Genomic DNA, 15,177 nt, shown 5'->3' with positions numbered 1-15,177 from the left:
TGCTAAGGATTAGGTGTAAAGAGTCTTAGGCTAATATCGTATTTCATTGAAAACTCTATAAAATAAAGTTATTAAGACTTATTTTTAGTGCTTAAATGAGTTATTTTTGCTTAGTTCTTAGTAAAATAATGATCTATTTACTCCTAATGGCTTAATTTTTTGTTTTGTAGGTTTGCTTGAAGAAAAAAATGAATCTTGGTAAATCTAGATGATTCTAGATCAATCGTAGATGATTCTTGATGCATAATATGGAATCTTGGAATGTTTTTGTTACGTTCTTGCAAGTTCTTAATGTTCTTGGAAATCATAAAATTAAAGAATGGGAAAGATAGTCAAGATTAGTTTTATAGAGTTTAGTGGAGTGGAATTATGCAATATTGTAGAAAAATGAAGAAAATTCATGAAAGATTCAAGTTGATAATTTCAGTAATTAATAAGGGCAGATTTGTAATTTCAAGTGAATGCAAGTCTATGATAGTTTATGAAGGTGCACATGCATGGGATTACTAATGGATGCCATGGCACAGAGTCTTTTCTTATTGGTTAAGAAAGATGAAATAAAAGATGATATGGCATGATGAGATAGCAATTCTATTTATTTTTCCTACTTGGATTTGGTTTTCTTATTCATATTAGGATTTGTTTTTCCTAATTCTAGTTGGAATAAGATTTGCATGAAGTAATAAAAAGAGCATGGGACATGGAGCATTAAGGAAGAACTCTACATGAAATAAAGCTTTAGTTTTCTCTAAGATTTAATACTAAGTGGTGTACTACAAGAAAACTTCAAGATTCAAGCAATTTGAAGAAAGTTTTAAAAATTTATATACCTTGGCCTGCTGTCACTTCTTTGGTAAGCAAGATTCGATTTTAATATTGGGTAAGCAAGATTCAGTTTTAAGCTTTCTTTTATGTATTTTTTTAGTTGCCATAAGTTAATAATAGAGATGGGTATGCTCTAAAAGACAATAATGGTCTATAAGCTTTCTTTTTTAAGAGTTCTACTTGAATTTAACCACAAGAAGAATTCTTGGATTCAAAAAACCAAGTTCAACCAAAACACATGTGCTGCACTTGGAGATCTATCTTGGTTGAATACTTTAGGGTTTTCTTGAGCTTATAAATACCTTGTTAAGTCTTATAAAAAGGGTGTATAAGGGTTAGGGTGACAAACCAACTTACTAGTTTTCTTGTTTTAAGTTTTTTTTAAAGTTTTCTTGCTTTCAACTTTTGGTTTTAGCTTTCTTTACTCTTTTAAGATTTTGTTTTGATTACTTTTGGTTTAAGCACATTATTTAAAGTTTTAATTCAATTGAAGTCTATCTTAAGTTTTCTTTACAATTGGTTTTCATTAGACCTTGTGGTAATTGGATTAATTTGCTAATTGGTTTGAATCTTAATCTACACAAGTTGCAGTTTTGATTAGATCTTTTTTAATCCATCTCGCTACATACTGTTTTGATGATCAATCATTCAATTGCTATTTTAAATCTTGTTTAAAAATTTCGGTTATTGAGTTTAAGGTTGGATTGATTCGATTTTTTATTAACTTGTTTAGTTTGCATGTTTAGGGTTTCATTAGGTTTTAATTGCCTAAGTTCTTGCATGATCAATTTAGTTTACTTATTTAATTGCTTAAAATAGTTTTTGTTACTGCTTTTTCAATTGATTTTAATTTAGTTACTGCATATTTAGGTTTATTTCAAATTAGTTTAGGGTTTATTAATTAGGGTTTGTATGTTTGCGTGATTTTTAAGGATTATAAGTTTTGATTCTTACATATTAAGTTGATTTAAATTCTATTTTGATTTAAATTGATTCAATTGCATGTTAATTGATTAATTTAAGTTAATTCCATAGTTTTAAAATATTTAGGGTTTTGTTTTTATTAGTATTGCATTTTTTATTTGTTTAATTGCTTTGGTTTCCATATAGTTATTGCATAGTTAGTTTAAAGCAATTTTAGTTTTTGTTCCTAAGCTTAATATTGCATGTTTAATTGTTTAATTAGATTCAGTTTATACTTTTTAGGGTTTATGTAATTGAGTTCTGGTTAATTACATGTTAAATTAGTTTTATTTGCTTTCGGTTTAGTTGATTTATGTTTATTTGAATTTGGTTTTATTTTATTTGCATAAATTGATTTTGGTTTTGCTTGTTTTTCATTATTTGATTTTTGTCTTTTTTGGTTTGCATTTGTTTAGTTTGGTTTATATTAGTTTGCTTGTTTTAGGTTTAATTTCTTTAGTTTATAATATATCTTGATTTGATTTGTATAAGTATTGGTTTAGGTGACAATTTTGGTACTTGTTCTCTCCATATTATACAATCCTCATCAGAATGATACTTTACTCATTTTATATTACTTGTGCTAACTCTATGCACTTGCAGATCACCTATTAAGCATTTGGCACCGTCGTCGATGATTGTTTAGAGTAGTGTAATATCAATACTAATCACTCTACTTGTAGCTTAGATTTTATTTTTCTTATTCAATCTATTTGGATATTCTTGTTTTGTATGCCAAGAATTGAGAGTTCTAGTTTAGTCCCCTTAGATAAAGAGATTGGGAAAACACTTAAAAATATAAAAAGGGTAAAACACAAATAACTCTTGTTCCACCCAAGGTTGATCAATTACAAGAAAATCAGAAAACATTTAGGGGCTATGTTTTCCCCTAACTAGATGGTTTTCAATTGAGCATTAGTAAGCCGGCCATTTAGGCCAATAGTTTTGAGTTGAAACCATCAATTACCAATATTATTCTTTCTGTTAAGTTTTGTAGGTTACCTACTGATGACCCCAATCCTCATCTTACTAATTTCCTTAAGATTTATGATACTTGTAAAGAAAATGGTGTTACTGATGATGCCATTAGACTAAGACTATTTCTTTTTTCTCTCAGGGATAATGCAAAGAGTTGGCTCGTGTCTCTACCTCTTGGTTCGATTACTACTTGGGATGGCCTAGTTCATAAATTCTTTGCTTATTTTTTTCCTCCATCTAAGATAGCCAAGATGTGCAATGACATTACATCTTTCAAGCAATTTAAGGTCGAATCTTTATTTGATGCATGGGAGAGGTACAAAGAGCTTTTAAGTAGATGCCTTCACCATGATCTACCTAGATCGATACAAGTTCAAATTTTTTATAATGCATTAGTGAGGCAGGTTAGGAAATACCATAGATGTTGCTACTGGTAGGGCTTTAACGAGTAAGTCTATTGATAAAACATATGACTTGATTAAAGAGATGACCATTTATAATTATGTGTGGTCCAATGAGAGGTTTGTACCTAAAAAACCTATTGAGGTATATGAACTTAATGCACTTAATGCTCTTACTTCTTAAGTTTTAGCCTTAGCCAAAAAGATTGAGAACTTAGGATCTAGCCCTTCTCCTAGTCCTGTTAATGCCATTCAAAATCCTTTTATTTCTTATGATAATTGTAGGGATAACCATACTTTAGATGGGTGTCCCATTAAAGTAGAGCCTGTCCATTATGTTGCTCAACGCAAGCAACAATTCAACCCATACTTTAATAACTACAATCTAAGGTGGAAGTAACATCCTAACTTTTCATAGGGTAATAACCAAGGGACAAGCTTTTGATTCTTATAATAAACCTATTAACCTACCTAGTTTCTAACCACCACCACCACCACAACAATACCATCCACCTCTACCACCTAAAGAAAAGAAACCATATTTAGAAGAGATGTTTATTCAGATCTTGTAAAACTAAGTAGCCTTTAAGAACCTTGAAGTGCAAGTAGGTTAGCTTGTAAATACCTTTAATAGCAACCTTCAAGTAACTTTACCTAGTAATACTAAACTAAAAAGATAAGGTAAGGAACAAGTTAATAGCATTTTTATCCTAGATAAAGAGCCAAATAGGGTTTTGGGGGAAGTTTATTATATAGGGGAACCCATGGTTGATGAAATAGAGAAAAAGCCTAGTGAGGAAGAAAGTGAAGAGAAAGGTGAAGATGATGAGTATAAACTAACTAAAAAAGAGAATGAGGATAGTGAAGAAGTCATCAATGCTAAAAAGGTAAAGGAAAATAAAGTTCAATTGAAGCTAACTCCAAAGATGTCTGTAAGAAGGGGGTTGCAATTCACTCTTATAAAATAAGTAAAAAAAACCCACTTTGGAAGAGTTATTAGAGGAATTGGAGGAGGCTACACTTAACGAAGAATATAGTATTATGCTTTAAAAGAATTTACAAAAAAAGCTCATGATCTATGGAGTTTTTCCATTTCTTGTTATATTGGTAATCTTTTCTTTGATAAAGCTTTATGTGATCTTGGAGCATGTGTTAATTTGTTGCCTTCACATGTTTTCAATAAATTAAGGATTAGAAAGTTGAAGCCTATGACACCATGTTTGAAATTTGCTAATAATTCTACTAAGCACCCTTTTATGAATGGTGGAAAATGTGCTTGTGAAAGTGCATAAGTATACATTCCCAATTGATTTTGTTGTTATGGACACTTAGAAAGATAAAGGTATCCTCGTTATTTTAGGAAGGCCATTCTTGGCCACATCTTAGAGCCTTAATTGATGTTGAGAAAAGGGAAGTAACCTTGAAATTTCATAATACAAAGATTGTTTTTGGGTTTTCTAATTTTTATTTGGTTGATAATGATTTGGGGAGGAAGAACAATGAGGTAAAGGATAATCAGAAAAGGAAGGAAAATGTGGCCAAAGAGAAACCCTCAAGGCTAAAACCAAGGCCAACCAATAAGAGCCCACAAAAGAAAAAGAGAAAGACCAATGATTATTTCATGGAAGATAAATGGGGGCAGCCCAAAAGTGATTGAAGAGTTTTGGAAAAAGTTAGTCAAGCTTGACTTTAACTAGCGTTGTTTGAGAGGCAACCAAAGTTTTTAAAGTTTAGTTTTGTATATTTAAATTTAGTTTGTTTGTTTTGACTTTTGTTTTAGGAATAGATAATGTTTTCGTTTTGTTTTGTTTTGTTTTGTTTTTGTAGGAAATAGGAGCAAGGAAACTAGAATAAGCCACGGTAATGGAGGATTTCCTACAAGGCAATTTCGGCTTTTGAAAATTAAGGGAGTATCTCTTTTTTGTTTCATGCTTTTATGTGTTATTTGCACACATTGGGGACAATGTTTCATTTAAGTTTGGCGAAAGAGAAAATTTGCACAAATTTTTTTCAAAAGTTTTTTAGATTTTTTATTTTTGAGCATAAAATGATTTCTTGAATTAGTTTCTTTTTAATTGCAATATTTCCATATTCTTGAGCACTTAGTCTTGATCATTGATATATAAGTATATTTAGTTGAAGTTGATATAGATGTGAAGTTGCATTGATCTTTGAAGTTATGTGCTTATTTTAAAATTTCTTTGAGCATCTTTTGAGGTGAAATAATAGACCACACTTAACTAGGGAGATGATTCAGGCTGTGTTTGGATCATTTGAGCCTTACAAGCTAACCTTATTTATATATGCTTATCCCTAATTACCCCTTTTGAGCCTTAAATATATATATATATATTCTTTTTCTTTGTTTTCACCTACATTAAATAGCCAACCTTTGATTTATTATCTTTATCTTTTTACCTTACCTATATGCATATAGATTAATCAAAAAAGAACCATAAGAGCTATGTTACATTGGGAAGGAAGGGTGGATGTTGAAATTGAAAAGAAAAAATTTAAGTAAATTTTGTTTCAAGCAAAAGAAAGAAAAAGAAAAAGCTAAATTGTTCTTTAAGTTTGGGGGTATGGAAAATTGTTCAAAATTTTTACAAAATTTTTTGAATTTTCCTTGAGCTTTGCCTTGAAATTAAGCTTGACTTGTTTTACCTTGAATCATTAGTTTACTGTCTTTGATTAGTTCTTCATGAAGCCAATGATAGGTAGAGATTGAAAATGAATATAGCTTTAGGGAAAAAATTGAATATTGTGTGAAATATGAGAGGATGCTTAGGTTTAGTGACTTCTTGATTATGAGTTTTTATTTGTGAGTTAATACTTTGATTAGTGAATTGCATTTTTTATCTAGTGATTGATCATGTGGGCATGAGATTTTTTTTTTCATTAGTCTTTGAAGTTGTGTTTCATGTTCTAGAATTTGTTATGATCATCTCTTGAGGTGAAATCTTAAAGGACACATGATTAGGGAAATGATACAGGCCATCTTTGGATCATTTGAGCATTTTCAAGCTAACCTTGATATAATTCTTCCATAGTCACCCCATTTAAGTCTAATGATACCTTTCTTTGTTATGAAACCATATTACAAACCCATGGTCTTGATTTGTACATTTTCTATCTTTTGGTCGTTTACTCCATATGCATTAAGATATTCATGTATCTTTTTTTTAGCTATGCATTATTAAGAAAGAAGTGTGGAGCTTAGAGAAAAGGAAAAACCAAAAAAAAAAAAAGTCAAGCTAGCTTGACTTTTGAAAAAAAAAAAGAAAACAAAGAAAAAAAAGAAAAAAAATAATGAAAAAAAGAAGAAAAATAGTAAAGTGGTGAAAAGCACAGAATGAAAGAAAAAGTAAGCAAAAACTAAGTTTGTTGGTGATTCTTTAAACAAGCTTTACTTTTCTTTACCTTTGGAAGCTCAACAATGAATGATCTTAGGCAAAATAATGCATTGTAAGGGTACTCAAGCCTAAAATTCCTTTTATCATACCTTGATCCTAGCCTTAGATTACAAGCTTATAATGTCCTAAATGATCTTCAGTCATGTGTCTATCAACATTAGTGGAGAGAGATATGATAAGCAAACATGTGAAACTTGAGCACACTTTATTTATCTTTATTCTTGAATTTTCATGTTTGGATAACATTACTAGATTACATGAAAGGATTAGTGAAAGGTATTGCTTGCTTTTGGGAACCATAGTTAGGAATGAGCTTAGCCTAGGATGATTTTTATATATTAGCATATGTTCATGATTTTACTTTATTTATATGTATTTTACTATATAGATCATTTGAAAGTTAAAATCTTGAAATTTTCATGAATTTTGTTCAATAATGATGTAAATTGGTGATGTTTAGGTTTGCATGAAAAAATTTATTACTTTAAATGTCAACACCAATTTCCATGCAACCCATGCAAAAATGGCAAATTAAGTTAATGAATGCAATGATATGATCCATGCAAAGGTGACTAGCAAGTCCAGCCCATTAAGAATTTGAATCAAGAATCCACAGAAATCTAAAAGATATTCTACCATTCGCTAAAATGAATGCAAGAGTGAATTGTGTGAACTTCTAATGAATTCCATGATTCTTGCAAAATCAAGGAGATATGGCATTTTAATGATGATTTGCTAAATCACACAAATAATGGATTTTAATAATTGACAAAATGCTTTATTGGATTACGATTTATGGGAAACAATGGTTTAAATGCAAAGAGTGATTCTTGAATGTTCTAAAGAATCCCATGACTTGTGTAGAATCAAAAAGATATTGTCCTCAATGCAAATTTGCCAAATCCCCCAAATATGGAATTTAATTTGGTTGAATATCCCTCTTGAATTGCTAATCATGAAAAGAAGGTAGCAACAATAAGCTAAATGCAAAAGTCAATTTTGGCCAAACAAGAATCAATCTCATTCATGAAAATTCCTAAATCAGTGGAATTCTAAAAGATCACATTCCATATTCAAAAGTGTCTAGATTACCCCATTGGCCGAACCCTGTAAGTGATAAAAAGGATTCCACATCCCACTATTTTCCTTTTTTCTCTTTTTTTTTTCCTTTTTATGTTTTCACTTGGTTTTCTTTGTAAATTGGCTAGAGTGATAGACTAGCCTAGATCTTTTGTAATTTCTTTAAATTTTGGCTGGGATGATAGACTAGCCATAGTTTTATTTTCCAAAACCCTTTTTTTAAATACAAGTTTATTTTCTCTTAAGTCTCTTTCTTTCACTTTTCACACATAATTTTATTTTACAAGTTTTCAAGATTCAACTTTGTTCTTTTATGCTCTATTTTACTTTCAACCAACATTCAAGCTTTCAACTTTCTTTTGTTTTCTAGTATAATAGGCCTATCCTTTAAACTACCACGTGATAGTTGTTTGGCTTCGGCCTATGCATTTGTAATTTTCATTCTTTCATTTTTGCTATCAACTAATCGACTTTTTGATCTATCTAAATATAAAGTTAGAAAGAACTTCTTTTAGTACTTAGTTTTGCACCCCAACAAAATCCTCATGGTATTGACAACTCTACTCACACTTTATTACTTGGTAGTGACCTATGCATTGTAGCCTAAAAAAAAAGAGCAATCAAGTTTTTAGTGCCATTGTCGAGGATTATATCGATACTAGAAGACCAATATCAATAACACTTCTTTCTACTTTATAATTTAGACTTTTATTTTTCTATTCTAATGTTCTTTCTTTTTCTTTCAATATGCCTAATTTCTATTATAGTGAGGCCAAAACTTTTAAGGACTATGCTAAGCCATCTTGTGAGTATTCCCACCTTTAACTACCATTTCAAAACTCTGGACCATGGTGCAATAATGAAAGGTATGATGAAAGCCTTCTTTCAACCATATCCTTACAACTTGCTTTTTTGGCTAAAAAGATAGATGCTCTTGAAAGAAAATGTAATCTTAAATATGGTCACTTAATTCAGAGCACATTTAATAAGTGTCATGGTTATGGGGGGAAATAAAATAGTGATAGGTGTCAAGATAGCCAATCATACTATTATCCAAGCACCTACGCTTAAGGTTTGGAGAGTTAGCCTAGTTATTCATGGTAATGACTTGATGATAAGCTTGTGGTGGTTAACCAACCTAGTTTTGTGAAAATACTTGATGAATATATTGAGGAGGAATCATAAGAAGAATTTGAAGGGGAATATGAGAAAGAAGAAATTGAGATGGAAGATAAAGAGCTATTACAATTTTGGAAGGCATTTTCGAAGAGTTTAGATTCAATTGAAGAGACAGATTTTAAGGATGAACCAATTTTAGGATCAGAAACTCAAGTATGGTCTAGCATTTGTCCCACTGAAGTTGAGCTTGAGCTTTACAATCCACCTTTGCCAATTCCTCAGCCCTACAGAGATCAAATTCATGATGTGGAATTAGATGGGGTAGATAACAAAGTTGATGAGGGTTGTTTAGTTGAAAATGTGCTTAAATCTTTAAAAATGCCCCTCATTAAGCTTGAAGAAAAAAAGAACACATCACCCACTCTAATTTTACCAACTATAGGAGAAACTTTAGCCTTAGAAACTAACCTTATAGTTTTCATGGTTGTACCTATTTCACTAGTACTGAAGCTAGTGCCCACCTACCTTAGTCTAGCTAATGCTACAATGAAGACCTTGTTAAGGATAGTATACACATCCATTTACACTACAATCATTGAGCATCACCACTTAGAATCATTATTGAACATGTGGTGAGTAGAAAGACCATTAAATGGGTGGATGCTAGTGTGACGTGTGGAGTAATTGCGTAACCTTTCAGATTTTTAGGTTTGGTCCAACCTGACCAAAATTGGCAGTGATTGGTAGCAAACCAAGTTTTATTTTCACTGTTGGTACTTTTGTTATTTGTTTTCTTTATTTTGTTAGAACAGGTTTACCTTGATCTTGCTTTGTTTTGTAATCTTTTGTTTTAAGAATAAAAATGGAAAAAGGATAAATAATAGAGCATAAACCTTTTAGCCTCATTGAAACAAAGATAAAGGAGTTTTCCTTGACCTTAAACTTTTGATTGTTTTGAACTGTTGTGTAATTCAAGTATAGGGGAGGGAAATTTTTTATGCTAAAGTCGTTTTCAACTTTTTTCAAAAGATTACCCTAAAATCTTTGTTTTCAAACCAAGTTGATATGCCTTCAATCATCATGTTGCAATCTTAGTTGATCTTTTACAAGTATTCATAAGTGACTTATGTATGATCTTGAAACAAGTATGAGCATAGTGAAAAACATTAATTAAATCATAGGTATGCTATTTGTGGAATTGTGAATTGCCATCTTAATCTTTGACATGCATGAATCTTTATGAAAATTTATGTGACTATAAAATTCCATGTAGAATTGAGGCATAAGCATGACTCTAGATTTTACCTACTGACTCTTAAGGTGAAATCCTAGGCTGTACTTGACTCAAGAAATGATTTAGGCCATCCTTAGATCTTTTAAGCCTTTTTCAAGCGCACCATGAATAAATCATGCTTGGTACCTTTACTTTGAGCCTAATAAATCATTTTTCTTGTTTATTTACCCATTCAAATAAGCCCAAGCTTTTCTTATGAATTATCTCTTTTTCTTACCCAACCTACATTACTTATGTATGTTAGGGACAAGATAAGAGAACAACTCATATTAAGGAGGCAGAGAGGTAGAAAGGTGCAAGGAAGAAAAAATTAAGAAAAAAAACAGAAGAAAAAGCCAAAAATGACTACATGAAAAAAAATGCCTCAAGTTTTGTCAAAGTGCTCAAATCCAAGCTTACGAAGTAAAGGGAACTAAGCCTAAAATTTCCTTTTTCCTACCCTAACCCAAGTATTATATTACAAGCCAATAAACACCTTTTGATTTTGAGTAATGTGAGCTTACATTTGTGGAAAGGGAATGAGGAAAGTAAACATATGAAGTATGCTTTATCTTTGATTCAATATGTGATGGCATGGTTTGTATACTTTTTGCTTGGGTTGCATGCATAGATGAGAGTTAGTTTGATTTCACATATATGAAAGTAGCAAGTACTTATGATTAAGTTTTAAGTCTAACCATGTTCATAACTATCTTGATATTATACCATAGTGCATGATTGATAACTTATGAAATTTGATTATGAGCACAACTATGTAAGTGTTGGCATTAATAACTTAAGTATTTTGCTTGAGGACAAGTAAAACGATAAGTATGGGGGTGTGATAACCTTAGGATTTATAGATATTTACAGATAATTTAAGAGTTAGGCCACAACTAGTGTGATCTTACCACTTATGGGGTTTTTTTCACCCTTTTTACTATGACTTCTTTAGCTCAATTAAACTTCGTGGAACCTTATTATAAGTCTTAATTCTCATATCTCTTATTTGGAAATGATATTTTTAGCTCATTAGTGCATTATTACTATCGTAACGATTTTGGGGACCATTAGACGAATTTGAAAACAAAAGATAGAATAGCCACCAATCTTTTTTTTGCTAAGTGTGATTGGTCACTTATTAAAACTTATCTTCTTAATAAACTTTTAAAACTAATTAAAATTTATTGAAAAGACAATTTTTGGGTCTACAAAAACAGTTTAGGTTTGGGAGTCAGTGATGCATAGGGAAGGATTAGACCTTCACAGTGCCTGTTTAAAATGGTATTAATTAATCATCTGTTATTTTTTTTTTATTAAGAGGGGTCTTAATTTTGTTATTTAAAAATTAATTTTCTTTAAAAACATATTTTTATTTTTTTAGAATGCTTGAAAAATAAATAAGAACCTTACATATTGAAAAATTCCTAAAAATATTCCAATACTCTTGCAATATTAAAAGGAACTGTCTCACCTAAAGAACTTTTAAGAGTTGCTATTTGAAATTCTCAAAAATCTTATCCTCGGTGGTTCATATTTATTTCTAGCATTTATATTTAAAAAACATAAAATATGATATCTATAATTTTAAAACAAATAGTAGTTTCTAAAATTCATTTCTATGCCATTTATAAAACAAAAACAAAAAATCTTTATAAAAAATTAATCTAAATGCTCCAATACATTGTCAACATTTTAGATAGATTTTCTTACTTAAATATTTCTAAAGAATCATTACTCAGATTTTTTTAAGATATAATCCTTGGAGATTTTCATTTATTTTTTAAAAATTATTAAAAGTCATGTAATAATATAATTATCTACAAATATATTTATTTCCTAAAAACACACTCTTATTTATCAAGAAAATTGTTCAAATTAAAGAAATTAATTATAAAATGAAAAATTTTTGTATTGAAGAGAAATTTCTAAATATTTCAATACTTTGGCAATTTTTAGAAGACTTTTTTCACCTAGGGAATTCTCTGAAATCACTACTCGAATTTCTTAAAATTCCATCATTGGAAGTTCTCATTGCTTAATTTTATTATTATTAAAAAAATGCTTTTATGAATATGTATTTTTTTATCTTTTTACGAGAATTGTTCAAATTAATTAAAAATTTTTGTATTGAAAAGAATTTTTAAATATTTTAATACTTTTGTAATTTTTAGAAATCTTTTCTCACCTAAAAAATTTTTAAGAATCACTACTCAAATTTTTTAGAGTCCCATCATAGAAAATTTCATTTACACATAAGATCATATAATGCAAGATAATAAAGCAAAATATTCATCTGAAAAAATATAATATTTATTTTTTTCATTGCTCATTTTAATTTTGTTTTAATCTTTTTAATTATTTCACAATTACCATTAAAAACTTTAGAACGTAATAAAATAAATAAAATCTTTTACTGAAATTTTTTCTAGATACCTCTATACTTTGGCGGTATCTAAAAAAATTTTTTTACCTAAAGATTTCTTGGATATCTTTACTCGAACTTTCTTATAATCACATCCTCGAAGATTTTATTTATTTCATCTTATTATTATTATTATTATTATTATATTTTGCATGAAGCTAGTGTGTATAAAAGAAAAAAGGAAAAAATCAAATTAAAAATAACTTATAATGTAAAAATAATAATAATAAATTACATAGAATTAAATTTAACATAAAAGATCAAATCATACAAATATCGTCATATATAACATTTAAGCCTAAATTAAACTTAATGGCATGAAAGAAATATATATATATATATGTGTAAAAGATAAATGTACTATAATAGTTATTAATTTAACAAAAGAAAAAAGGAAACATGAATGGTGGGATCATGGATAAAAATGGGTACGAAAGCTTTGACATTTACTATGGGATCTTTTTTACTTTATCTCATTATTACATTTTTTTTCTCAAGTTGGACTAAAAAAATATGAAAGAGAAAGATTAAATGATATAGAGACAAATTTACTATATAACCTAGTGACCTATAAAACTTAGAGTAGGGAACATGGGTGAGAATCTTGAAGTGATAGCCTAATTTTGAGCTTTCTTCTCCATCATAAACGGCTTCAACATGGATGAATATTAAATATGTAAGGTTCACAACTTTTCCTACAAAATGATGGCCTATTTTCGATCTTTTCCCCATTCTTTATATGTATCAGTATCTAGAATAAGTAAGGGCTATGAAAGCTTTAAGCCTTAATGACGTCCTCGGTGGGAACTAGGAATTATAGACTAGTTTTAAATTTCTTTTTTTTTTTTTACAAACAACCACCATGTAGGAAAGGGAGCAGGCGTGAAAGCTTTAAACTCCCTCTTACAAACAAACAACTATCCTGTTATTAAGTCACGCAAATATAAACATTCATGATGAAGAGTGAATAGTAGGCACGCAAATGATGTAGCTTCATGCCTCTGTATGTATACGATATGTAAAAAGCAAAAGGAACACAATTTGTATCCATGGCAGCTCATCCCAGAAAAAGAACTAGTAAATCCACAAGGACACTTTTATGCAAAAAATACCAGTAATCCTGAATCAAAGATGCAAGGGTTCCATGGACAACCAAAAGAAAAAAAAAACCGAAAAAAAAAAAACTCATAGATTTCAAAACTCTTCTCTTTCATTTTATTTGTGGGGAACTTTTAGATGCTTGAAGAAAAACTTCCACCTTTGTCATTAATAGAAAAAAAAAATCACTAACCTAAAAAGGAAGCATGAAATCAAGGCCAAATCAGTTTTTGAATTCCTAAACCTCTTTTGTTTCCTTTTTCACTTGCTTTCTTCTTCTCCTAGTGAAAGCTCCTCCTATTTTGGTAAAAGCTCCTTTTTCTTCTCCCAAGCTTTCTCCTTTCATGCCTTTTTGTTTTTTTTTTTTCTCTCCTCTCCCTCTTTTTCTTTTTCCTTTCTTTTTCTTTTCTTGGCGAACTCCTCTCCCTCCTTTTTCTCTTTTATAGCTTCTCGCCTAAAATATCTTTTTTCTTAGTGAATATAGGACATTGGATCCAATCTCATCCAAGGGCCAAAGTTTTTTTTTTTTTCAAGGAGTAACCTTTAGCCATTTGATCAAAATTCAATAGGAAATCTAATGGTTCATATTATTTACTGCAAAAATTGAATTTTATAGCTTCGAAACGCATAGAAAGACCATTTTGCTCCTAGTACAAAATTTTTTATTTTTAGGTCATTTTCTTATAAATCAATATTTTCATACTCATTTTTGAGATTTTAAATCACCAAAAATTATGAAATATTATAAAATTAAGATCTAAAAAATTTCATGAAAATCCGAGCTCAGGAAGGGTAAATTACAAAAATACCCTTCTAGGGATATTTTGGTAATTTCACACTTCTCAGGGTACTATTGTGATTTCAAATGCTCCAAAAATCATGAAATATTATGAAATTAAGATCTAAAATGTTTCATGAAAATCTGAGCTCGGAAAGGCTAAGTTACAAAAATACCCTTATAGGGGTATTTTAGTAATTTCATACTTATCGAGGTACTACTGTGATTTCAAATGCACCAAAAATCATGAAATATTATAAAATTAAAATATAAAAAGTTTCATGAAAATTTGAGCTCGAGAAGGTCAAATTACGAAAATACCCCTTAAAGAGCATTTTAATAAATTTGTCCTTCCCTTAGTGCAATAAAAAATTTTTAATATTTTAAAAAATTATCAAATTTAATTTTAAACTACATTGATTCTAATTAGGTTGTGAATTTTGAGGATTGACCCCAATTCCAATCATTTTGACTAAGTTTTGTGTAATTTTAATCAAAGTTGACTTTGGGGTTTACTCACTTTATTTATTTGTGTATCCACGTGAAAAGGTATCATCTATATAAATTTCATGTGAAAGAGTTTGACAGTAATCATATGAGTCACCTTTTTCTTTATTAATTATAGGCCTAAATATCGATTCATTTTATGGGCTCTTAAAAGGCCTTTTTACGAGCTTTAAATGAGCTTTGTTTGGGTCTCTAAATGAGCCAACTTATGAGCTCTTTCTGGTTTGTAAATGGGGCTAAGGTTAACCATGCTAAAATGTTCTAGACAAAATTCGATGTCTACAGCTATTCCTTTTTACATAGTTTTAAGAATAAAA

The 15,177-nt window shown here is 29.7% G+C and overlaps 1 non-coding gene and 1 pseudogene across 1 annotated transcript; one reads left to right on the top strand and one right to left on the bottom strand.

The window, feature by feature from the left end:
• Window positions 1–3,017: 3,017 nt before the first annotated feature.
• On the bottom strand, window positions 3,018–3,121 carry LOC149514252 (small nucleolar RNA R71). The gene has a single exon (XR_016328867.1). It is a non-coding gene; the product is annotated as a small nucleolar RNA R71 (small nucleolar RNA).
• Window positions 3,122–8,884: 5,763 nt separating this feature from the next.
• The window catches only part of LOC111298246 (pentatricopeptide repeat-containing protein At2g02980, chloroplastic-like), a 56,726-nt pseudogene continuing 50,433 nt past the window's right edge, over window positions 8,885–15,177 (top strand).

Source organism: Durio zibethinus, chromosome 16, assembly GCF_047325235.1.
Source record: "Durio zibethinus cultivar Kanyao isolate XHJ-2024 chromosome 16, ASM4732523v1, whole genome shotgun sequence".
NCBI classification, from domain to species: domain Eukaryota; kingdom Viridiplantae; phylum Streptophyta; class Magnoliopsida; order Malvales; family Malvaceae; genus Durio; species Durio zibethinus.
This window is presented reverse-complemented; position numbering and strand designations above follow the sequence as displayed.